Source organism: Oncorhynchus mykiss, chromosome 9 (genome assembly GCF_013265735.2).
Source record: "Oncorhynchus mykiss isolate Arlee chromosome 9, USDA_OmykA_1.1, whole genome shotgun sequence".
Classification (NCBI taxonomy): Eukaryota; Metazoa; Chordata; class Actinopteri; order Salmoniformes; family Salmonidae; genus Oncorhynchus; species Oncorhynchus mykiss.
In genome coordinates, this window is record NC_048573.1 from 53,023,698 (window position 1) to 53,050,080 (window position 26,383).

The window sequence follows — 26,383 nt, forward strand, 5'->3', positions numbered from 1 at the left end:
ATATATCACAAATAACGTCGGAGGAAATCGTACACTGATCAAAAAGAAAACAAATAAAGAGATATCATGTTGGTGAGTTACCCTTTCCTTCCCAGGTGTGGTCAAGCGAGCCAGAAACCCATGACAAGAGCCATCATTGTGCGCTGGCTGCTGGCTGCTGGCTCCTGGCTGCTGGGGCTGCTGGCTTCATATGCTTGTCTTCCTCTTCCCTTGTCTCACAGAGAGACTACCTCTACGATGATCGCTTTGAAAAAGTCGTCAATCTCAGGCAAGAGAATTAGCTCGGCTTGACTAGACACCCAACGAGGAGGCAAAGAACTAACACCAAAAACCTAATCAACAGGTTTGACTCGGTTCAAGTTTCAAGGGAGCTTGCGGCGCCGCTACCTGGTTAAGCTCCTTAAGATGAGTCGACTGAATTTGTAAAGGGGCTAGGTTTACATGTAGCCCCCCCCCACACAGGTGTAATTTTCAGGTTTCAGCCAATCCTCTAAGCCTTTGGCGCTCACAGGTGTGTCCCCTGCGCTGCAGTGAACCAATCAGGTCTGAGACTAACCCCAGTCCCCCCTTCAGTCCCACCTCACCAGCCATGTTTATGATGTCACCCCGAGCTTCTGTTCTTCTGTTCCTATCACAACACAAACTGCACCACCATCATCCACGATGGGGGGGGGGGGGGGGGGGTAGAGCCTAGAGCCTCTGTAGAAAACCACATGACCTCTGGCTTACTTGTCAGCGTATATGAAATGGCTGTAACCTGAAATACCTGCTCTTTGCCCTTGTCTCTTTCAGTCTCTCTATTTTCTGTTCACACACCCATTCCAGCCTCTGTGGCTAACAAATAAAGCCCTACTGGTTTACAGCCAGAATGACAGTTGAACAACGTACCAGTAAGTGAAACAGACAGACAGAGAGACACATGCTGTTGGAGGCAAGCCAGGGAAGGCCAGGGAAGGAGAAGGAGGGAGAGAGAGGGAGGGGGAGGTGACAGGAGCAGGATATGTTGGTCTATCAATCACTGGGGCTGATGGGGCTGAGGCTGAGGCTGAGCCCCGGAGGCATCAGGCCCTAATCCCTGGGCTGGGCTGGCTGGCTGGCTGTCTAGTTGGCTGTGCTGGGCTGACTAGTGGGCAAGGCAGCCACTGTAGTCCTGGTGTAATTGACTGGATTAGCTTTGACAATACAAACAATGCCAGATTCAGATCCTGTTTCAGGGGAGTGGGCGTGGCACAGATTGCCGTGAAGCAGGCGAGAGGAGAGGTGATTGTTCGAATTGGCAGGCCACAGATATACATGGAGTGTACAGTTAAGGCTGCTGAGGGGAGGACTGCTCATAATAATGGCCAGAATGGAGTGAATGGAATGGTATCAAACACATTCTTGTTTGATATGTGTTTGATACCATTCCATTCACTCCATTCCAGCCATTATTATGTGCCGTCCTCCCCTCAGCAGCCTCCACTGGTGAACAAAACATTAGGAACACTTTCCTATTATTGAGTTGCACCCCTCTTTTGCCCTCAGAAAAGCCTAAATTCGGCGGGAGATGGACTCCACAAGGTGTCGAAAGCATTCAATAGGGATGCTGGCCCATGTTGACTCCAATGCTTCCCACAGTTGTGTCAAGTTGGCTGGATGTCGTTTGGATTGTGGACCATACTTAATACACACGGGAAACTGTTGAGTGTGAAAAACCTTTTGACACACTCCAACCAGTGCGTCGGGCACTACATTACTCTGTTCAAAGGCACTTAAATCTTTAGTCTTGCCCATTCCCTTTCCCTTCATCCTCTGAATGGCACATATACGCAAATTCATACCTCAATTGTCTCAAGGCTTAAAAATCCTTCTTTAACCTGTCTCCTCCCCTTCATCTACATTGATTGAAGTGGGTTTAACAGGTGAAATCAATAAGGGATCATAGCGGTCACCTGACTTCACCTGGTCAGTCTATGTCATGGAAAGAGCAGGTGTTTTGAGTAGAATTATGCAGAATCCATCTAATTTGAACATTTCTTAAAAAATTTAACTAGGCAAGTCAGTTAAGAACAAATTGTTATTTTCAATAACAGCGGGTTAACTGCCTTGTTCAGGGGCAAAACAACAGACCTTTACCTTGTCAGCTCGGGGATTTGAACTTCCAACACTCTAATAACCACCTGCCGCCACTGTACATGATAGCAGTTGGAGAAACAACCCATCATAGAGTAGCAGTGGCCTTACATTTAACATTACATTTTAGTTAGCAGAGCGGCTTACAGGCAATGTATTCAACTAATATTAATAAAAACAACCACATACAGTGATTGTGAGAGTGGAATGACTACTCAGGGAAGACTATGATATGTGTTTATTTTTCTGCATTTAGCAAACTATGGGTGCACCAAAGCACCTAAGTGTTCAAGCACACAGAAAAAATGCCTTGTGAAGGCATGTTTCCTTCCAAAAAATACCTATTAGCTTTTCTGCTTCTCTCTAAAGTTGTTCCTGAGTGAAAGTTAGCCTTTTTCAAAGTGATTGGTGAGTAAATTGCCCTGGTCTGAAAGGTTTGCTTTGTTTAGCATTTTCATTTGCATTCCAAATAAGGTTTAGAGTGAGGAGCTGGGGCACAACCTGAGTTCATTTGAGTACTGATGGGTATCAGGCTGGCCTGTCACGCGAGGGAGGATGTAAAGACATCCATCAACACTGGTCCAGCGTTAACTACAGCTTCACACACACACTAAACACACACTCACTCACTCACTCACAGACGCACGCACGCACGCACACACACACACACACACACACACACACACACACACACACACACACACACACACACACACACACACACACACACACACACACATAAAACACACAGCACCACAATTCTGCTAAATGGGCTAGTGCTCATGCCATCATAGAGTGTGTGTGTTTTTGTATTACTTTGCATTTATGCCCTGTTGTACCCACTTTCCCATTGTGTTTATCCAATTGTATCCACTTCTTATTGTCTGATTAGTCATTGTTGATTTTGTGAGGTCATTCATTTTAAATGTAATATAATTTGGTCAGTTTGTCTGTTTGTGGTCAGCTTGTGGACTTTTATGACGCCTCCTCCCAAATAGATCCCTGTAACCTTACGCCACTGGACACTAGTTAGACATTAGGTCAGCCCTAAAGACAGTCTGTGAGTTATGATCACATTTCATTTTGTCATCACTCAGGTTTTACAATTTCACCTAGCTACCTACATGATTTTCCTCCTCTTACATCGTAAGCCAAGTCATAGTTTTGTCATTACTCGTCAGTACTTGTCCTCCATTAGGCCAATATGCTGAATCTGTTTGTTTTGTTTTATCCACCTGTCTTCCTTTTGTCCTTCCGCTCAGTGACTGTGGGATAATTACAGAGGTTGACATTGTTTTACAGGAAATTAAAGGACTTAGCACAGGTGTGATGCTGAAAGAGCTCTCATTATCATGATCAGTGCTGAACCATTGATTTCTATGAAGTTTCTCACCAATTACCTTCTTGTCTTTGCACTACTCAAGAGTTCAGCTACCTCTGAGTAGACCAGAGATGAGCCATGAGTGGGAATGAATGACTAGGCCTACTACATAGATACATTTCATGTGACAGATTACCTTAACTCACTGTAACTCCATATTATGATGTGTTCCTATATGAAAGATGTTTAGAAGTGATATGAGAGGAGTTGTGTGTGTGTGGAGCATTCACCTGGGGACTGCAACACACAAGCAGGCTAGCTACCACAGCCTTGCTCCAACTTGCTGCCATATACCACCAGGTAATTGGGCCCCAAGGATTGTGTGGGGGCAGGGTGTGTGTGTGTGTGTCTCGGTCTCGGAGAGCCATCCCATAAGCCCCAATGGGGTTGTTGCCATAGGGACACAGGGAAAGGGGAGTCAGACATACCAATTATTAAAGCACCTTTATTCCACAACACATCTGTTAGGCCAGCCCAGTGGTTTAATTTACTCAACACAATCAATAGTCCTCACCAGTGGAGAAAAGGCACTTTCATGTGATCTTCAAGGCCTAAAGCTGAGAAGTTTTATAATGCACAAAATCCACTATAATGTTCGGCCTTAAAAAGGATACAATGCTGGAAGTCACTTACTGGCATTAGTCTCAAATTTAGGGCCTTAAAGTGACTTTTTTTGTTGGGAATGCAAGAACGCTAGTGGAAATGTATTGCACAAGTTAGCAGTGCATTCAAATGCATGGACACCAACACATCATTATTTTATGTGATTATTTTTATTCAACCTTTACTTTTACAGATTGTAATCTCTTTTACGGGAGAGACCTGTTCCATAAAGATAAAATTACAAACCCCACTACATTTTCAATCTTAATTTCTCATTTTGAGTTTTCCCCTATGTAAAGCACTTTGAACATAAGAAAAGAACGCTTTTTCAATCCATTGCTCATTGTTATTATTATTATTTTGGACATTATGATCATTAATCGCTTTGTATTTGAGCGAAGCCATCACATTCTCATCTGCACACATTAGCCCATGAAAGGCCCTGCTAGGTCTGACCGCCACAGCCCATCAAACACACCTGGCCAGTGGCTGCTCAGGGTCAAGTTTCAGTAACGAGGGGAAAGCCATGTGCGTGTCCCTGTGGAGTTTGTTTAGGAGATGAGGCTAAATGTTGACCTCCAGGTCTCCTTTTTCATTGTACTCCTGGTATAGAGCATGTCTGTTTGCATCGCCTGCTTCTCAGGCACATTGGGTATTGTGTCGTTTTGAAGAGGTTTGTGTGCTCTGGACACAACATATGGACTATTGCAGCGCACCGTCTTCAAACACACCTGTCTGTCTCTCCCATTCGAGAATCCTCTCCATTGTTTCTCACAGAATACCAAAGCCAGTTATGAATTGTTCACACTAGAACAGTACATGCATATACATGACCAAATCCTCTTAAAAAGGAATGGAAACACTTCAGGAAGTAAAGCTGAGCAAAAACATGTATTCTGTCAGTTCTCAGACCTGTGTGAGGAGAACGACACCATAGACATGTCATCTGTGCACTAGGCAGTCAATAGCTGCCCCCATGGTGACAAGGATAGGCAGGGGCTGGAGAGACTAGACAACATGCTTCTGAGGCTGCAAACAGGGCTGAGGGACAATCACACGCTCACCGGAAACATACACAGATACAGTGCCTTGCGAAAGTATTCGGCCCCCTTGAACTTTGCGACCTTTTGCCACATTTCAGGCTTCAAACATAAAGATATAAAACTGTATTTTTTTGTGAAGAATCAACAACAAGTGGGACACAATCATGAAGTGGAACGACATTTATTGGATATTTCAAACCTTTTAAACAAATCAAAAACTGAAAAATTGGGCGTGCAAAATGATTCAGCCCCTTTACTTTCAGTGCAGCAAACTCTCTCCAGAAGTTCAGTGAGGATCTCTGAATGATCCAATGTTGACCTAAATGACTAATGATGATAAATACAATCCACCTGTGTGTAATCAAGTCTCCGTTTAAATGCACCTGCACTGTGATAGTCTCAGAGGTCCGTCAAAAGCGCAGAGAGCATCATGAAGAACAAGGAACACACCAGGCAGGTCCGAGATACTGTTGTGAAGAAGTTTAAAGCCGGATTTGGATACAAAAAGATTTCCCAAGCTTTAAACATCCCAAGGAGCACTGTGCAAGCGATAATATTGAAATGGAAGGAGTATCAGACCACTGCAAATCTACCAAGACCTGGCCGTCCCTCTAAACTTTCAGCTCATACAAGGAGAAGACTGATCAGAGATGCAGCCAAGAGGCCCATGATCACTCTGGATGAACTGCAGAGATCTACAGCTGAGGTGGGAGACTCTGTCCATAGGACAACAATCAGTCGTATATTGCACAAATCTGGCCTTTATGGAAGAGTGGCAAGAAGAAAGCCATTTCTTAAAGATATCCATAAAAAGTGTTGTTTAAAGTTTGCCACAAGCCACCTGGGAGACACACCAAACATGTGGAAGAAGGTGCTCTGGTCAGATGAAACCAAAATGTAACTTTTTGGCAACAATGTAAAACGTTATGTTAAGCGTAAAAGCAACACAGCTGAACACACCATCCCCACTGTCAAACATGGTGGTGGCAGCATCATGGTTTGGGCCTGCTTTTCTTCAGCAGGGACAGGGAAGATGGTTAAAATTGATGGGGAGATGGATGGAGCCAAATACAGGACCATTCTGGAAGAAAACCTGATGGAGTCTGCAAAAGAACTGAGACTGGGACGGAGATTTGTCTTTCAACAAGACAATGATCCAAAACATAAAGCAAAATCTACAATGGAATGGTTCAAAAATAAACATATCCAGGTGTTAGAATGGCCAAGTCAAAGTCCAGACCTGAATCCAATCGAGAATCTGTGGAAAGAACTGAAAACTGCTGTTCACAAATGCTCTCCATCCAACCTCACTGAGCTCGAGCTGTTTTGCAAGGAGGAATGGGAAAAAATTTCAGTCTCTCGATGTGCAAAACTGATAGAGACATACCCCAAGCGACTTACAGCTGTAATCGCAGCAAAAGGTGGCGCTACAAAGTATTAACTTAAGGGGGCTGAATAATTTTGCACGCCCAATTTTTCAGTTTTTGATTTGTTAGAAAAGTTTGAAATATCCAATAAATGTCGTTCCACTTCATGGTTGTGTCCCACTTGTTGTTGATTCTTCACAAAAAAATACAGTTTTATATCTTTATGTTTGAAGCCTGAAAAGTGGCAAAAGGTCGCAAAGTTCAAGGGGGCCGAATACTTTCGCAAGGCACTGTATATCCTACCAACGGGACATTAAAAACTGTAATATCTTATGTTTCACCGAGTCGTGGCTGAACGACGACATGAATAACATACAGCTGGCTGGTTATACACTGTATCGGCAGGATAGAACAGTAGCCTCTGGTAAGACAAGGAGTAGCGGTCTGTGTATATTTGTAAACAACAGCTGGTGCACGATATCGAAGGATGTCTTCAGGTTTTGCTCCCCTGAGTTAGAGTATCTCACGATAAGCTGTAGACCACACTATTTCCCAAGAGAGTTTCATCTATATTCTTCATAGCTGTCTATTTACCACCACAAACGGATGCTGGCACTAAGACCACACTAAATGAGGTGTATACAGCCATAAGCAAACAGGAAAACGCTCATGCAGAGGCGGCACTCCTAGTGGCCGGGGACTTTAATGTAGGGAAACTTAAATCCGTTTTACCTAATATCTACCAGCATGTTAAATGTGCAGCCCGAGGGAAAAAACTCTAGACCAACTTTACTCCACACACAGAAACACATACAAAGGTCTCCCTAACCCACCATTTGGCAAATCTGACCATAATTCTTACAAGCAAAACTAAAGCAGGAAGCACCAGTGACTAGGTCAATAGTGACAAACCATCAAACAGGCAAAGCGTCAATACAGGACTAAGATCGAATCATACTACACCGGCTCCGAAGCTCAATTAGTATTTGGTAGCATTGCCTTTAAATTGTGTAACTTGGGTTAAATGTTTCAGGTAACCTTCCACAAGCTTCCCACAGTACGTTGGGTGAATTTTGGCCCATTCCTCCTGACAGAGCTGGTGTAACTGAGTCAGGTTTGTAGGACTCCATGCGCACACACGCTTTTCAGTTCTGCCCACAAATTTTCTATAGGATTGAGGTCAGGGCTTTGTGATGGCCACTCCAATACCTTGACTTTGTTGTCCTTAAGCCATTTTGCCACAACTTTGGAAGTATGCTTGGGGTCATTGTCCATTTAGAAGGCCCATTGCGACCTGACTGATGTCTTGAGATGCTTCAATATATCCACATAATTTTCGTGCTTCATGATGCCATCTATTTTGTGAAGTGCACCATTCCCTCCTACAGCTAAGCACCCCCACAACATGATGCTGCCACTGCTTCACAGTTGGGATGGTGTTCTTCGGCTTGCAAGCATCCCCCTATTTCCTCAAACATAATGATGGTCATTATGGCCAAACAGTTCTATTTTTGTTTCATCAGACCAGAGGACATTTCTCCAAAAAGTACCATCTTTGTCCGCATGTGCAATTGCAAACCGTAGTCTGGCTTTTTTATGGCGGTTTTGGAGCAGTGGCTTCTTCCTTTTTGTACCTGTTTCCTCCAGCATCTTCACAAGGTCCTTTGCTGTTGTTCTGGGATTGATTTGCACTTTTCGCACCAAAGTACGTTCATCTCAAGGAGACAGAACGCATCCCCTCCCTGAGCGGTATGACGGCTGCATGGTCCCATGGTGTTTAAACTTGCGTACTATTGTTTGTACAGATGAACGTGGTACCTTCAGGCGCTTGGAAATTGCTCCCAAGCATGAGCCAGACTTGTGGAGGTCTGCTACTTTTTTTCTGAGGTCTTGGCTGATTTCTTTTAATTTTCCCATGATGTCAAGCAAAGAGGCACAGAGTTTGAAGGTAGGCCTTGAAATACATCCACAGGTACACCTTCAGTTGACTCCAATGATGTCAATTAGCCTATCAGAAGCTTCTAAAGCCATGACATCATTTTCTGGAATTTTCCAAGCTGTTTAAAGGCACAGTCAACTTAGTGTAGGTAAACTTCTGAACCATTGGAATTGCCTTACAGTGAATTATAAGTGAAATAATCTGTCTGTAAACAATTGTTGGAAAAATTACTTGTGTCATGAACAAGGTAGATGCCCTAACCGACTTGCCAAAACTATAGTTTGTTAACAAGAAATTTGTGGGGTGGTTAAAAAATGAGTTTTAATGACTCCACCCTAAGTGAATGTAAACTTCTGACTTCAACTGTACATAAAATCTCAAATACCTTGACTAACCGGTGCCCCAGCACATTATCTCTGTACCGGTACCCCCTGTATATAGCCTCGCTAGTGTTATTTTACTGCTGCTCTTTAATTATTTTTGAATTTCTTCTTATTTTTTACTTATCTATTTTTTATTAAACATGTACTTTTTCTTAAAACTGCATTGTTGGTTTAGGGCTTGTAAGTAAGCAGTTCACTGTAAGGTCCGCCTGTTGTATTCGGCGCATGTGATGAATACAATTTGATTTTATGTAACTTGCACTTAGTTTTCAGGTTTGAATAAGAGATTGTATTCCCCTAACCTTATTCTTTCAATTAAGTTATTGTTTTATTAGGGGCGGCAGGGTAGCCAAGTGGTTAGAGCGTTGGACTAGTTCAAAACCCAGAGCTGACAAGGTACAAATCTGTTGTTCTGCCTCTGAACAGGCAGTTAACCCACTATTCCTAGGCCGTCATTGAAAATAAGAATTTGTTCTTAAGTGACTTGCCTAGTTAAATAAAGATAAAATATTGTGTAGTTCTTTTCTTATCAAATGTAAGACTAAATGCCATTTGTAATATGTTTTGTTGCATATATGTGTTTAATATCCTATTCAGATAAGAAAGTACATGATCACAGAACACGCCATAGAATTCTAGAAAAATACCACCATTCACTAAAATGTTTCAAAATGTTTCATTTCAGATGATCAATCCTGACAAAATAAGGAGGACTCAATATTCTCAAAGTTTTTCTCTATTTTAATTAGGAAGTTTTGTTAATGGCAGTTGTTTGGGAAAAGAGCATATAAGATACACATTTTAACAGAAGTACTTGAAGACTGGAGTTGGGAAATACTGCCATAGATATATCATATAGCATAACATATATTTTTTAGAAATGTAACAGCAGGTCTAGATAATGATGCAAGATGTGTTTGTGATGAGAGGACCCTTGGGGAGCGGGGCTCATGTGAAGATACAGTCATCACTGGGCCCAAAGGGATTGGTTGCCAAGGAGGGGATCAGACCTCCATGGGACACCTATCTCCCTTCTTAGCCCTTCCATTGTGCTAAGAAGCCACCAGGAACATTCTAAAAAATGAAATGTGATTTATAAAATGAACAAATATGATACCAAGATCAGCAGCATGATAAAAATGTGAAATGTGAATATTGGGGTAAGAATAATCATGAACCTCAACTACTCTCAAAAAAGGTTGTATAGATACAATAATAAGCACAACTCAATGGTCAAATCTCATGTTATCATAAAATCCACTCACAAGGAACATAGATCTCACATACTGTATGTGGAACAACTTAAAACCAGACCAATGTTCTGTTGCATATAGCCCTTCTGATCTTCAATAAAAGGCATCAGCCAGAGGGTACAGATTCATAAAACTGACTGCCTTAATGCCTAAGTACATTTCTGTGTTTGTTGCTGGCTGCACTGGGGACCCTTTGTTCTTCAATGAGGAGTGTAAAAAAACTGGTTCCTCTTTGTGTTCAGTGAGTAGCATAATTTACTTGAGCACAGTGTTAAAGTTCCCAATTAAAAGTGATTTACTGAGAAATACTGAGAGCCATCGTCAAAGAATACATCTCACCTTAGCATTATAGGGGGAGATCAAAATATTCAAAACGCTCCCTCGTGAACAAATACATTTGAGGAGAATGCATGGACACACACACACTGATAAATAAATGCTGTGTTTATAAATTGTGTTTTTCTTTCATCACCTATTATATCTAGAACTTGAATGATCTAGACACTCTCTCTCAAGTTTAACATTGTTCACATAGGCCCTCAGGTCAAGTAAATGATTGGCAGATTCAATTTATTTTCAATGATTCAGGAAGAAATTAGGAATCAAAGTCCACGGGCCTGCCTGCGTATCATCTGACTCCATCATATATACACTTTGGAGTCTGCAAGAGGGCTATACATTAACACATTTGTCAGTGTGTTAATAGAACAGGGGCTGTTGCTCAACCCTGGAAGCAGTTTTATGGCTTCACAAAACATTCAGTTTTGGCGCCACTCTGTCAACAAAGAGATCTCTAGTCACAGAGCTACTGAGTCCACTACGGCCTTTGCCCAATCAGAACGTAGCTAGACATAACAGAGTCCCAAAAGAGCCTATCAGAGAACGGGAGTTAAGGAGACCAGCTATTCATAATTCACCCTGATGATGTCCTATGTTATGATATAGAGATAGACTTGGGCATAGGATCATGTAAATTACTGGTGCTACACTACATGTATGGCACAGATGCTATAGTATTTGGGTTGGTCATGTAGCCTGGTCAAGAGAGTTAAGTGGTATCTGATAAGAATATCTTTCAGGAAGACAGGTGTTAATTACTGTAGCTATCAAACAGCACTCTGGTTTCACCTAAGAATTTCCACTCATACTTTGCGCGGACATCACTGAGGTTTGACGTATATGATGCAAACATCCAAAACTCAATTGTATCCAAACAAAACAACAAGTAAAATAGTATTGGCAAACACATATTTATGATCTAATTTTGATTATATTTAGAGATGCAAGCAAATTATTTTGAAGAGCTGAAAAGGAGGAGCTAAGTCAACTTTACAAAACAATATGAAAATGCTTATTTATCTAAAATACCGGTATTTGGTACTGCTGCTGCAAGTAAATTAAACAGAAATTTGAAATGGCACCACAATCCATCGAGATACATTACCTTCAAACAACTTATTTTGCCCGAAATGGATTTCAACAAGTCATTCTGTTCTACTCACTATTAATTTTATGACAGTAAAATGCACGTGATTTATTATATTCTACTACTCCAAAAAGTGCCTGTTTCCAGTCATAGTGACAGGTAGACACTCGGTAGGTGTGAGAACACCTACCTCATGATGAACGTGACATGTGCCGTGGAAGAGAAACAAATCCAGCAGTCTCCTGTTCAGGAAAACAAAGACGACACCACCGTGCACCACCCGGAAACAGCTCCCTCTGAAATGCAACCTCATACACAAACTTCAAACTATCCAAAAACTGCATGGACTTACTTAGCTGACTTGGTTACAGGAGCTAAGCCAGAGCTAAAGAAATAAGGCTTGGGGGGAAAAGAGATGTTGGTAGCTGTGATGTGTGTTGAGAAAAATGCATCAGTGTTATCACTGTGGGTTATGCAAGAATAGCTTGGTGTAAACCTTTGCCTGGTACAGCACTGGGCCCCAGCCTACACGTGGCCATGGAATCCTACCCTGAAGAATTCCTAATTGCCCTTCCTGAACAGGAAGCTGTCGGAGCAGCCGGACTCACCCAGGGTCTCCTGCCTGGGTTATCACATATTCCACCAACCTCCCTTTTCTCCCAACGGTACTATTTTTAGGCTTATTTTTAAGACAACCGAGGGCATTAGGTGTATGGGAGGCATGAGGAGAGACTCCCATCATTGTAATGTATAGCCTGAGCCAAAACCCTTAAAAGTATTTATAGTAGGATAGGGACTTTCCCATGTACTGTTCTGTATCACTATCCAAGGCAGGAATCCTAACTGATTCTTTCACACAAAAAAATGTACATTTACACAGATTTTACACAAACTGGTTTGGTCATTTATTGGGGGTCATTTTATTCAATCAAATCTTTATACCTAGCTACAAGCGACATTATTTAGATATGCTCTTGCCTTCGATGGTGTGTGTAAAACAGTAACAGAATTGTTCGTGGCCAACTGCATATTCAAAATGAAGTCTGCAGGATGCAGTGTAGTAGTGACTTTGAGCCCAGCGCCATAGACCTGTTTGCAGTGACAATGGGGTGAGGAAGATGGGTATCAAATGTACAGATGAAAGGGGTTCTGTAGATTTAAGGCTTTTTGTCTTTGGTCATTCAAAGGAAGCAGCTGCCGACTGCACAGAGTCTGGGCCTATTCATGTGGTGCTGGGGCACAGACATGGACCACGCCAGCACACACCAGGGTTGGGCTCAATTCAGAATTTTGTAATTGACACCCCACAGGATGTAGAGTTAGAATTTGAGTGACAGGAAGTAGAATTTAAATCTGTGCTATTCAAACAAATTCCACTCAGTCATACTGTCTGTAGTCATAAAAACAATTAGGCTAAATACATTTATATTATTATGTTGGGTAACGGATCAGATCTCAGAACTCATTAAGAGGCAGCTTCTATCTTCAATATAATCATTCATTCAGAAGGTTAAACCTACAGGTTTTAGGCCTGCAGTAAATTAAATGAGATTATCAGGTTCCTTTTACATTAGGTTATAATAATCCATGCCTTCTGGGAATGTTATAAAGTCCAACAGTTATGGGTTGAGTTAGAAATTTGACTGTCAGAAGTATTAAAATCAACCAATGTCAGCCTTTATTATCCAAATGTTTAAAGTGCGTGTGGAAGACAGAGAGAAACAAAATGGTGTAGTTTGAGGCAATGTGGCAGAGTGGCGCTGGAGATGGGAGTGTGAGCAGGTGGGTCTGGGCAGGTGTGACGTAGTTGTCATTTGTATGTTTTGTATTGTCTAAACATATAAAATAAATTAATACGAAAAATTAAGGAAAAATGAAAAGCTTGCAACAGCATTCCGATTATTCATTATGAATACGATTTATATGATTTACATTCTTCATTGTAACCACATTGTCACAAATAATTAACACACACACGGCAGATTAACTTGGTTAAAACAGTCAAAACATGTCTTTATTAAAGACTATCAGAAAGAACGTTAGTAATTATTTATTTGGATCCAAAGCCATGAATGAGTGAGTCACTCAGCTTTATGCTGACAAATCCTTGCTGCACTCTCTTTCATTCCGTTTCTTCACATCAGCAAAGGACTCTGTGTTTCAGAGACGTACTTTATGTAGAGGGTCTATCACTCTTTCACACTGTGGTGAATAAAGCCTGTTTGTTATTTAAAACCAAAAGCCCACCGTGCCTATTTTTCAAAATTTGTCAGTCCACATGTCAAGTGTAAATGCGCCATTGTATTTACCCACGTTCTCGCTCAACTCCAGGACCACCGCCAGCATATATATATATATATATATATATATATTTTTATAATGCAGGACACTAGTGCCAGAGAAGAGAGACTTTCGGACTGAAAACACATCCATTAATTTATGAAAAGATAGTCAATTTGTGCCACAGTTTAGACTATCGATAGATCAGCTTTCTAACTCCCCCTTGTGATAGTGTGGTGCAATGACAGAATTACACAATTTACCACAATCTGCCTCCATCTACCACAAACCGTAACGGCATAAACTAGAACCCTTTAAAGAAAGAACCATTGCAGAACATGAGAGTTGCGTTGAATCTGACAGGTCACTCACTCATCCAGATACCAAAAAATGTATCACCTTTCTCTGAAAACAATGTTCATATACTCTTTTAACCTTTGTGCTTAGAATAGCCGATTATATTTCTACCGACCATTTTATTTGTTTGGCATCTTTTTGAAGGCCTCAGGGTCAACTTGAGGGTTAAACTAAGGCATTCTGGGAAATGTGCACGCATGCATACAAAGAATAAAAAGAAATGGAAGGAATGTATTTAATGTATCATACACCACAGCCAGAATATTGAATCTACATTATTACTGTGGCTAAAATAACATTTAATTAACAATGACATCATGCATCCCCATGGCTCATGAAAATTCTAAATCCAAATCTCTGAAAAACCAAGGATAGGCCCAAAGGGTATGAAAAGCCCTTTCCACTGTTGAGATTCAAATGTCACCCAGTCTTCTGTATCATGTTGCCTGCAGCTTGAGCCTCCATCCCCAGCACAACAGTAGATATTTGCATCCGAGGCAAATCAGTTTGGCTCTGTCCACAAAGAAAGTCTGGTATATTTCATGTGTTATTATGGGTGTGGAACTGTGGATAGTTTATAGAGCTTCACATATATTCCGACCGAGGGAAGACTAAACATACATACAATTATCTTAATACATGAAACAATGAGCATAATGTATACATGTCATCTTTTGAGTAGTAATACATTTTGAATGTAAATTAGGTTTGATAGTACCGTAAAAAAAAATGGATTTGAGAGTATATAACCCACAAACTAAGAATTGCTTATCAATACATTGAGCAGATAATGATTTAGGGTACAAACACATTTTCAACACTTTCTTGTAGAACAGGTTAGTATTAGTCTCATCCAGCCAAGAGTTTCAGGTCTGGTAATTATTAAATAGTTATGTTACTTTTAGTGTCAATGGATCCAAAAGTAATGAACATGTATGCCTAGTTAACTCCTCAGCCTTTAAAGACTACACTTTAATTTTCCTATGCAAAAAAACTTTGCATTAGTTGAGCGGATGCTTTGCGGGGTTAGGAGACAAGGATGCTCTGTGCCACCCCTGACCCTATCCCTGCCCCAGTAAAAACCAAACCAACATGCAAAGCAGCCTTCAACGGGGTCCTCTGTCAACACTCACCCTCCATTAGGGCTCAAACAGAGGATATCAACAAATAACAATGACAAAATCTGCTGTCTGTTTCTGTGCGATGAGTCGTGTACTGACACTGCTTTACCAAACATTTCCCAACTAGGACATTTGGTTCCTTGGAAGTTGTGGGAACATAGTGTATGTTTTTGGTTTTTAAAAAGGTTGTGGGAACAAAGCCATACATTTCCTGCCTGGTAAAACAGAATGTTTTTTCAACATTCTGAAAACATAAGTGTGCATTTGGTCTGTTCTGGGATGGTTTATTTTTAGGTTGCAGGGAGGTTCTGAGAACATTTTACTCTGGTTCCTTGAAAGTGTTTTTATGGAGGTTTTATTAATGCTCTGAGAACAGAAATATATTTGGAGGTTTTTTAATAACTTCCTTAAAAACGTTCACTGAATGTTTCAATACAACTTTTAATAACACTGCTAGCTGACTTGATGTAAACTTTTTTAAATAGATTTTTCTACTTCAAGTACAGATAGGAAACATGGAAATTCATATTTTTTTATTTTAAGGGGTGGATCAGCTTAATATTGCGGAAAGAATGTTGCTTCCATCAATGTAATTGTCTGCATCATTTCCAGTCCCCCATACATTTTTTGGGTAAATATATATATCCATACACGGATTCACACATATATACATACACATACCTATATAGACATATATAAATTAATTTCCTTAGGCATTAATCATGCAAAATGTAATTTTTTATTGTGATGCGGCATCAGTGAGATTCAAACCTATAATATTCCATTCTCTATCCAGGGAATTAGTCCACTGCAACCACCAGGATGCACGCTATGTTTATGCAATATTGGAGATAGTTTGGTGAGATCTGACATGCCCCCTGAGCCCACTCTTGACACCTATCCCAAATGGGAACTACACATGTGGCTCATGCGCGCAGTGCAATAGCACTATAAAAACGTCTTTCTTCAGACACCCACATACAGGTCGAAAGATCCATGTTAGGGGTATCATCTCATGCAAGACCAAGGGAGTAATCTATCTCATCAACTGTTCATGTGGAAAAGCCTATGTAGGACAAATAAAAAGACAATTAAAACAACACATAGCTGAACACCGCAGCTCAATCAGGGGTAAGAATATTGACTATCCAGTAGCAGCTCACTTTGTTGAAGCTAACCATCCCATCTCCTCTCTCAAATACACAGGCATTGAGCATGTTGCTCTACCAAGGAGAGGAGGTAACATCGAGATCCTACTACTACAAAGGGAGGCTTACTGGATATCCTATCTAAAAACATTGACCCCTAGTGGTCTGAATATTGACTTTGATCTCTGGCCCTTCTTATGAACACATTTTCCTTTATGAACAAGTCTTACAATGTATTCATTTTTTTACAGCTTATTAGCGTACAGTACACCTAATATGTTCCCTGTGTTGATGATGTTCATTATATATTAAGGTTGAACCAAAAGATTACATGTAACAAAAATGAAATACGAAATTATGTGAAATTGAAAGAAACAATGTATGTTGATGCTAATATGATGTACAATATTCCATTATATTTCTATATGATAACAATAGCATAATATATATGCCATATACTATTTTTTAACAGTTTCACAAATGTTTTATTAACTTAATCATTATGACACCCCCTGCAGTACTGTCATTGGTTACACTAATTGCACTGTGTGTCTACATAACCTGGTTCAAGTACTCATGACATTACTGTCACTGATGTGATCTTCCTGTCTGGGTTGGCGCCCCCCTTGGGTTGTGCCGTGGTGGAGATCTTTGTGGGCTATACTCGGCCTTGTCTCAGGATGGTAAGTGGTGTAAGGGCTGTGCTTTGGCAAAGTGGGTGGGGTTATATCCTTCCTGTTTGGCCCTGTCCGGGGGTATCATCGGATGGGGCCACAGTGTCTCCTGAACCCTCCTGTCTCATTCTCCAGTATTTATGCTGCAGTAGTTTATGTGTCGGGGGGCTAGGGTCAGTTTGTTATATCTGGAGTACTTCTCCTGTCTTATCCGATGTCCTGTGTGAATTGAAGTATGCTCTCTCTAATTCTCTCTTTCTTTCTCTCTCTCGGAGGACTTGAGCCGTAGGACCATGCCTCAGGACTACCTGGCATGATGACTCCTTGCTGTCCCCAGTCCACCTGGCTGTGCTGCTGCTCCAGTTTCAACTGTTCTGCCTGCGGCTATGGAATCCTGACCTGTTCACCGGGCGTGCTACCTGTCCCAGACCTATTATTTGACCATGCTGGTCATTTATGAACATTTGAACATCTTGGCCATGTTCTGTTATAATCTCCACCCGGCACAGCCAGAAGAGGACTGGCCACCCCTCATAGCCTGGTTCCTCTCTAGGTTTCTTCCTAGGTTTTGGCCTTTCTAGGGAGTTTTTCCTAGCCAACGTGCTTCAACACCTGCATTGCTTGCTGTTTGGGGGTTTAGGCTGGGGTTCTGTACAGCACTTTGAGAAATCAGCTGATGTACAAAGGGCTATATAAATAAATTTGATTTGATTACCCTGAGGAAGGCACAGAGATGCCGAAACGTTGGCAAATACCCATTAAATTGCTGGGAGATTGTGTGACTTTCTTTATTTTGATAGTTTATCTGCCGTTAGTCAGCACCTCCACACAAACTATTATTCTGGGTGTGCGCCAGCTCATATTTGTTTTTTTACATATCTGGGAGATACTTAAAAATCTGGAAAGCTGGGAAGGTTGTATCTTTAATTTACAATCTGTAGAAACTATGAGAATAGAAAGGTTCAGAACTTCTGAGAAGCATCACAGTTGAAAAATATATGGCAAATAGAAATCCTATATGGATGGTGTTAAGAGATAGATTGGAGGATTGAATGGAGCTGAAGGGTGGGACTAATAACAAATGTAAAATATACTGTGTCTGTAAACTGTACACTACCTTTCAAACGTTGGGGGTCATTTTAAAAGGCTAATTGATCATTAGAAAACCCTTTTACAATTATGTTAGTACAGCTGAAAACTGTTGTTCTCATTAAATAAGCAATAAAACTGGCCTTCTTTAGACTAGTTGAGTATCTGGAGCGTCAGCATTTGTGGGTTCAATTACAGGCTCAAAATGAAACAAAGACTTCTGAAACTCGTCAGTCTATTCTTATTCTGAGAAATGAAGGCTATTCCATTTGAGAAATTGCCAAGAAACTGAACGCTGTGTACTACTCCCTATTGGCAAGTCTGAGATATGGCTTTTTCTTTGCAACTCTGCCTAGAAGGCCAGAATGGTGTTTTGCAGGTACTATTTAATTTAAAACTGGGAACAGTTGCAGTTCTGTACTGGAGTAGTCTCTCTTTGTTGGTCACATAGCCTCCCTCTGTCAGAGAAGAGACACTGACGTGACACTAGAAGCTTTTCGTCGCTCTGGGATTAGATTGTCTGAGACAAATTTATTCTTAACACTCTTCAAGCTCTTAAACCAGTTATAACTTTCCCATCTCTGCACCAATCAGAACTCCTCTTCTCCAGTTCTACAACCAATCACAGTTCAGCTTCCAGGCTCTTCAGTGGTCTGCAGCAAACTTGGACTCCCTCACACACAGAATGTCCATGCCGTCCACCTACACCCAGACAGGAAAGTCAATTAAGCAGATATAACGTACATTCACTGACTGTGCGTCTCCTACCTTGAGGTCAGGAATATAGTCTCTTCTTGAAGTACTCGGTGCTAGCAGATGACCTCTACAGACGCCCCATGCCAAACTTGTGGTTCTTATAGATGAAGATGGCAGCTGCCACAGAGCCACCATGGGGCGGCAGGGTAGCCTAGTGGTTAGAGTGTTGGACAAGTAACCGAAAGGTTGCAAGTTCAAATCCCCAAGCTGACAAGGTACAAATCTGTCGTTCTGCCCCACTGGGAGAACTGTAGCAGGAGAACAAACTTTGCTTCTCTGGGCAGGCTGTTTGAATGTAAAATGACCATTTTTATTTTTAGGCTATTTTTATTTATTGCCTAAAGGATACATACACATCTGCAATAAGTACATCTTACGCAAGGGGTAGCCACCTCGCTACTGCTGCGCATGAAAACCAGATGTGACGCACTATATATCCTCCACAATTCGTGGTATGGGCGGGTCATGGCTAGAGGGGATACAGCTTTTGTCAAATTAAAGTCAGATTTGATTTTCCGTAGCAGGTTAGGAGTCCATGATCATAGACACCGTTATGGAATTACACGTTAACACAGATTCAATATTTGGAGTCAGGTAAGGAAAGCACGACAAAAAATGTTTTTTCGAGTAGATTCAAATTTTAGCGTTCGCTAACTAGCTGTGTGGTAGCTAGCACACAGGACTACCAGCTGTAGTTACTGAATTTATGTTAACTAACTAACGAAGCAAATGTATCAATATGTGGTACCACTGGCAGTTGTCGCCCAATGTCATGGCAATTGAAAAGGATACAATTCCGGCAACTATATGTTATACTGTGGCTTGTAATGCAGATCCACTTACACATTTAAAACCTAGCCTAATATTGAACCATAAGGACAATTCAGTGGCCTACCCGTCTTTGACACACTAATATGTAAGACTGGTTTCAATAACAGGTGGTGAGCCTGCTTCTTCACTGGTATTAATTCTTGAAAACCCTTATTATGCTTGGAGTTTTCAGCAGTGGGCGTAGCAGGTGAGCTTCGCCCACGATTGGCTGTATGTGAACTACAATTCCCGGCACTGTGGTTTGAAGTTGAGAAACGTCGATAATAATTGCTTGCGAAACGGTTTTGGAAACATGCCCATTATCTTTCATATATCACCGAGAAAGAATCGTTAAAATAAAACATTTACACTTACTGTAGCAGTTTTGCACAGATCCATACGTTGTTTCTCCACTTGAGGAACTACACCTCCTCCCCAGTTAGCTTACGCATAGGTTTTCAAAGCATGCTAGATGGCAGTCTAATCAGTTTATTGGTCGCGTGCACAGATTTTCAGATGTTATCGCAGGTGAAATGCTTGTGTTTCTTGCTCCACTAATGCATTAATGCCAAACAATACAATATAAAACAAATAAACATGCATAATCCAAAAAGAAAGAAATTAACAAATATCAGCACGAGCATTGACTTATTCCACATTTTGTTGTTACAGCCTGAATTCAAATGGATTAAATTGTTTATTTTCTCATCGATCTTCCCTTAATGACAAAGTGAAAACATGTTTTTAGAAATTGTAGCAAATCTATTAAATTAAATACAGAAATATTATTTAGATAAGTATAAGTATTCACACTCCTGAATCAACAAGAGCTTTCCACACCTGGATTGTGCAACATTTGTCCATTTATTATTTTAGCTCTGTCAAATTGGTTGTTGATCATTGCTAGACAACCTCATTTACCGGGCTGTAGTGGAGCAGGTTGAGAGCTTCAAGTTCTTTGGTATCACGACAAAGCTTATTCCCTCTCAGGAGACTGAAAAGATTTGGCATGAGTCCTCAGATCGTCAAAAAGTTTTACAGCTGCACCATCGAGAGCATGGTTGCATCACTGCCCTGTAAGGCAATTGTAGTGCCTTGCGGTCAGATGCCGAGCAGAGGGTAGTGTGTACGGCCCAGTACACCACTGGGGTCAAGCTTCCTGCAATCCAGGACCTCTATAGCAGGCAGTGTCTGAAGAAGGCCCTAAAAATTGTAAAAGACTCCAGCCACCCTAGTCATAGCATGTTCTCTCTGCTACCGCACGGAAAGCGGTACCGGGCCGCCAAGTCTAGGTCCAAAAGGCTTCTTAACAGCTTCTATCCCAAGCCATAAGACTCCTAATCAAATGGATACCAAGACTATTTGTGTTGTCCCTCTCACCCCCACCCCCCCTTTTACGCTGCTGCTACTCTGTTTATTATCAATGCGTAGTCACTAACTCTACCTACATGTACATATTACCTCGACTAACCTGTGCCCCCGTACATTGACTCTGTACCAGTACCCCCTGTATATAGCCTTGTTACTTTTATTTTACTGCTGCTCTATTATTTTGTTTATTTTACTTATCTATTTTTTACTTAACACTTCTTTTTCCTAATTGCACTGTTGCTTAAGAGCTTGAAAGTAAGCATTTCACTGTAAGGCCTACACTTGTTGTATTGGGCGCATGTGACAACATTCCATTTGATTTTTAGGTCTTGCAATAGACTAGCATCAAAAAACCTTTTTTATGCAATGTGGCTGACGCAACAGATCAGAACGTTTAGCTAAAAATGTTTTATCAACTGTTAGGCTATTTCTTCACATTATAAGAGCAGCAATGCACACATGGTAGTAGGCTATGAGCGCAAATGTTCCATTAGCAGAAAACACCATTATCAAAAGTGACTGCAAATACAATTATGCATGTAATACTATTATAATTTTCAGCATTAAAAATGCACCTTTATCTTCCCCAAACTTGAAACTCACGCGCTGCTTATGAATGCCAGTTAGGCTCTACACCCCTTGTAAAGTGGATTAATGAGCTTAATTTTTTGGCCACTTTAGTTGTCTTATTAAAACATTTACCTTGTCCAGGTGGGATAGGGCAGTGCAATGGTGATTGTCATCTGTGGATCTGTTGTAGTGGGTCTAGGGTGTCGGGTAAGGTGGAGGTGATATGATCCTTAACTAGCTTCTCAAAGCACTTCATGATGACAAGTAATTTTGTTAAGTTACCGTTGCTTTCTTAGATACAGGAACAATGGTGTACATCTTGACGCAACTAGGGACAACAGACTGGGATAGGGAGAGATTGAATATATCCGTTAACACTCCAGCCAGCTGGTCTGCACATGCTCTGAGAACACGGCTTGGGATGCCGTCTGGGCCGGCAGCCTTGCGAGGGTTAACACGCTTAAATGTCTTACTTACTTTGGCCACAGAGAATGCGAGCACACAGCCGGCGACGTGGGCCCGTGCTGTGTCGCCGGCTCAATGTTTTCCTCAAAGTGGGTGAAGGTGTTTTGTTTATCTGGGAGCAAGGGCCTGTGTCTGTGACGTGGCTGGTTATCCCTTTACAATCCATGATTGTCTGGACTCACTGCCACATATGTCTTGTGTCTGAGTCGTTTTGCCTCTTTGATTGCTTTTTTTTTGTACACGTCCATGTTCCCAGTCACCTTGCCATCGTTAAATGGGTTCTCACTTTGTTTTGCACGAATGCTACCATCTTTCCAAGTTTTTTTGGTTTGGATAAATTCTAATCGTCAGTGGGAACGACATCCTCTATGCACTTCCTGATTAACCCAGTCACCGAGTTAGTGTACATACGTTGATACTATTCTCAGAGGCGACCTGGACATTTCCTAATCTTGAATCATAGATTCTGATTTTCGGTTGCGTTTTCCTCTGATTTACTTCATTGAAGTCCCCAGCTACAATTAATGCGGCCTCAGGATGTGGTTTCCAGTTTGCACACAGCCCAGTGTAGTTCCTTGAGAGACGTCATGGTGTCAGCTTGGGGGGGAATATGCACGGCAGTGACGATGGTCATTCGGGAGGTAATGCGTGTGGTAATTGCGTCTGCTTTTCATTATTCCAGACTGGGAGAACAAAAAGACTTGAATTCCTATACATTACCACAATCACACCCTGTCACACCATGAGTTGTTAATCATGAAACATACCACTCAACCTTTTCTTTTTATTGAATCATTATTTCTTCCTGTCTGCGTGATTGACCTGTCCTATCTAGTCATGAGCTGGCCTGCCTTGCCTGTTATGGACAACAAGACTGGCTTTGTATACAGACAGAGCAGCAGGCTTCATTATTAGAAATAGTCTACTGTGTGGTTCACCACCACCCCCTTATCATTGGCTAATTGGCAGTAGGACTGTCAGCTGCATGTGAGTCGTTCCATGTAATTTCAGCAAGCCATGACACCCACCATCTCAGATTGTTCTGAAATAGTTTCTGTAGATAGAAACATTGTGGTCATCCTCACAGTTCAAGCTAGTCCTTCATTAAAGCAATTCAGTTTGTCCTTCTTTAGGCTTAATCAGTGTTCAAGAAATGGCCCCTAAAAAAGGTCTGGATTAGTTACTGTTAGACCATTCTTGGTGAACAAGAAGAACATTAGGCTACAGCAGTTCTAATGGTTTCAATGTTAAGGTCTTCAATGACAAAAGTCCCAAACACACACTCGTGTTTTACAATGTTGATGATATTGGCATCTATTAGAGTTGTCACAACATTTTAGTCCCTAGCCCATTTCTCCATCAACGTTTTGGACTAGGAAAAGTCTTCATATGAGAATTGCACCATAAGGATAGCCCGCTCAGAGAGCTACTTGTTGGACTATTCAAGAAGAGTTTGGGTTGAAGCATTAGGTTGGTAAGAGAATGACATTGAATTGCTTTCATGGAGGACTGGCTTGAATTGTGAGGATGACCACACAATATATTTTAATAATGTGCCAAATCTATTAGGTTTCTACCCAAAGTTGCAAAGGAAATGTTGTGATCTATTTAACAAACACAATAGTGTAGTGGTATAGCAGGAACTGCTGCATTTAGTAGTCAAAACCAGGTACATTCACACTACTTTCAATCTTTAATTTCTCAACAGGGGGGAAAAAACAGGGCATACATTACATAGTATGTATAAACAATACTACAAGCCTCATACTAGTCGTCAAACATAGAGAACTGATACTGGTTGTTGGGGTGGGATTGGCATGAAATGTGGGGGGTCCGTGGGGGGATTTTTGGGGCGATTCCTTTGTGTCTTACTCATTGGTAGGAAGACGTTTTGTCCAAATCAGATGTTGGGTACTATATTTATTGAATATTACCTGAATCATATAAATTAAAATGGCCAATTCGGGTGCAATCAATTAGCTTAATTTCTCAGAGATCAACTTATATTTAAACAAAATAATGTTGCAGGAATTCTAATCACATCTGTTATTAGTTATATAAACGATTTCAGAACAATCTCAGATGTTGGGTGTCAATCCTCTTTCTTGTGCTTTTTTGAGGTGGAACTACCCAGTAGCCTGTTCATGTGACTGTTTGTAGAATGACTGACTGCAAAATGTACTGTCTTGTCAATGCCCTCCACAGCTGTGCCCACATTATTGAATTACTGTCCATGACCATGTGCTGTTCAAAGCGTGAGAACAAACACACACCCATTATTCCTCTTCCACTTCCCTGGCTATACCTCCACACACACACACACACACACACACACACACACACACACACACACACACACACACACACAGTATTTATTATTACAGTATTAATGATTGCTAAATATTGCACAATTTAAGCTCTTGCCCCCCAATCCCTCCCAAAACAAATGTAAATATTTGACTATAAATTGTGCCTTCCTGTATTATACTTGTGCTAAAATGTTTATTCTACTGAGCCATTTACTTTATGCTTGTATTTATATATTTTATTTCTTATTGTTGCATTATCGTGAAGGAACATACAAGGAAGCATTTCGTTGGACGGTGTATACCATGTGTATCCCATACATACAACTAATATAACTTGAAACACACACAGGTCTACTCACAGTCCATGATTGAAAATTGGAACCATGGCAGGTGCTCATTCATAAAGTCTCCTTCCATATGGCCCCTTTTCTTCCCCCCAAAAGCACAACCCGTCTCCAAACACATTGCCCCCTCCCTCCTCCCCTGCTCTTGCTGCCCCTCCCCCTCTTCTCTGTTCTTTGCCCGTCTGCTCACTGGCAGCAAAGACAGAGTGAGGTGTCCCTGGGGCATGGAAAGGAAGGCTGTGCAGCACAGTGTGTAAAATGCGCACGCGCACATGTGTGTTGATGAGGGAGAACACGGATTTAGCAGCCGAAGAGAAGCCTGTACGTGTGTGTGCATGCATGAGCCCAGGTCTGAGTGCGCTGCCTGGGCAGCCACTTTCCCCGCTGCCCTCCTCCTCCGATAATCCCTGCTGACACGGCGCACAAAGGACTAAACGCTGGCCGCATCCTCCAGGAAGGCCCTCTCCACTCTGCCTGTCTACCCTCCAGCTCTGATTACCCACACAGAATCTGAATACAGGGAGGATGCTGCTGCCTTAACGCTGCCTGCATGCGGCTACATAACCTCTGGTTCACTGTCCACCACAGCATAGGGCTCTAGCCCCAGGATCCCCCCCCCTCTATCTATCTCACTGGAGGTGTTCCAGGGGGTGCTGTAGAACTCTGTCCTCACCATCTTGTGCAGATCGGAGGCTGCCGCCTCCTCTCCTACCCTGTTTTTGTGTCTCTCGGCTTGCTGACTGTGCCCCACGCTTCTATTCCAACAGGTAAACCTACGAACCGAACCACATATGTAGCAGTACTACAATATTTAAATACATTTTCACTAGTTTCATGGGGATATGAGAATGCTATCTGCACATTCTGACAGTAAGGTTATTCCTTATCATATTTCTGGTAATACATTGGTAATGCATGTAGCCTATGGCTTTTCCTATTGCTATAGCTATTAAATTGTTTTGATTTGAAGGTTCACAAAAATTAAGGGAGTGTATTTTTGGTAACATGGCAGTAACCTGGAAACATTAGATTTTTTTTCACTCTAAAATGAAACATGAAGACCTTATTTTATTTATTGGTAAATATGACAACTGCCCCATTTGCGTTAGGGGAAGTAGAAAGGGCAACCAGTGAAATATTTGCATGTGCACAAAGACCGTAGCAATGTAACCAATACTACAATGGCTACACTACTACGATTGTGCAATATGTAGTTGGAAACTATAGTAAAGCCAGCAGATAGGCTTGGCCAGGCAGGCACTACCTTCTACAATTGTTGCGTAACAGGCTAGTGATAAAATATTCTGGCACCTCCAAAAAGGTGGTATCAAGACATGTTTGCAGAGCTCTAGTCTGTTGTTTGAGATTGAGGTTCCAAAACTGTGACATTTGTTAGAAATGTAGAATTAGACTAATTTCTCACATGAGGGGTAGTCTTATTTGAGCATACATAGTAAAAGTCTTGCCCAGCTATGATAATACTTTTACACGGGTAATTTGATTCCCCTGAACATTTTGGTTGATCTAAGCACCTACTGTAAATGTTCAAAGCTACTGTTGCAACTTATCAGTGTTGAATGGA

The 26,383-nt window shown here is 41.4% G+C and overlaps 1 protein-coding gene across 1 annotated transcript in view; it reads left to right on the top strand.

The window, feature by feature from the left end:
* Positions 1 to 19,379: 19,379 nt before the first annotated feature.
* The window catches only part of LOC110532379 (E3 ubiquitin-protein ligase MIB2), a 78,788-nt gene continuing 71,784 nt past the window's right edge, over positions 19,380 to 26,383 (top strand). Inside the window, exon 1 of the mRNA XM_021616232.2 lies at positions 19,380 to 19,526. The gene's annotated coding sequence lies outside the window, so the exon portion shown is untranslated. The remainder of the gene's footprint in view (positions 19,527 to 26,383) is intronic.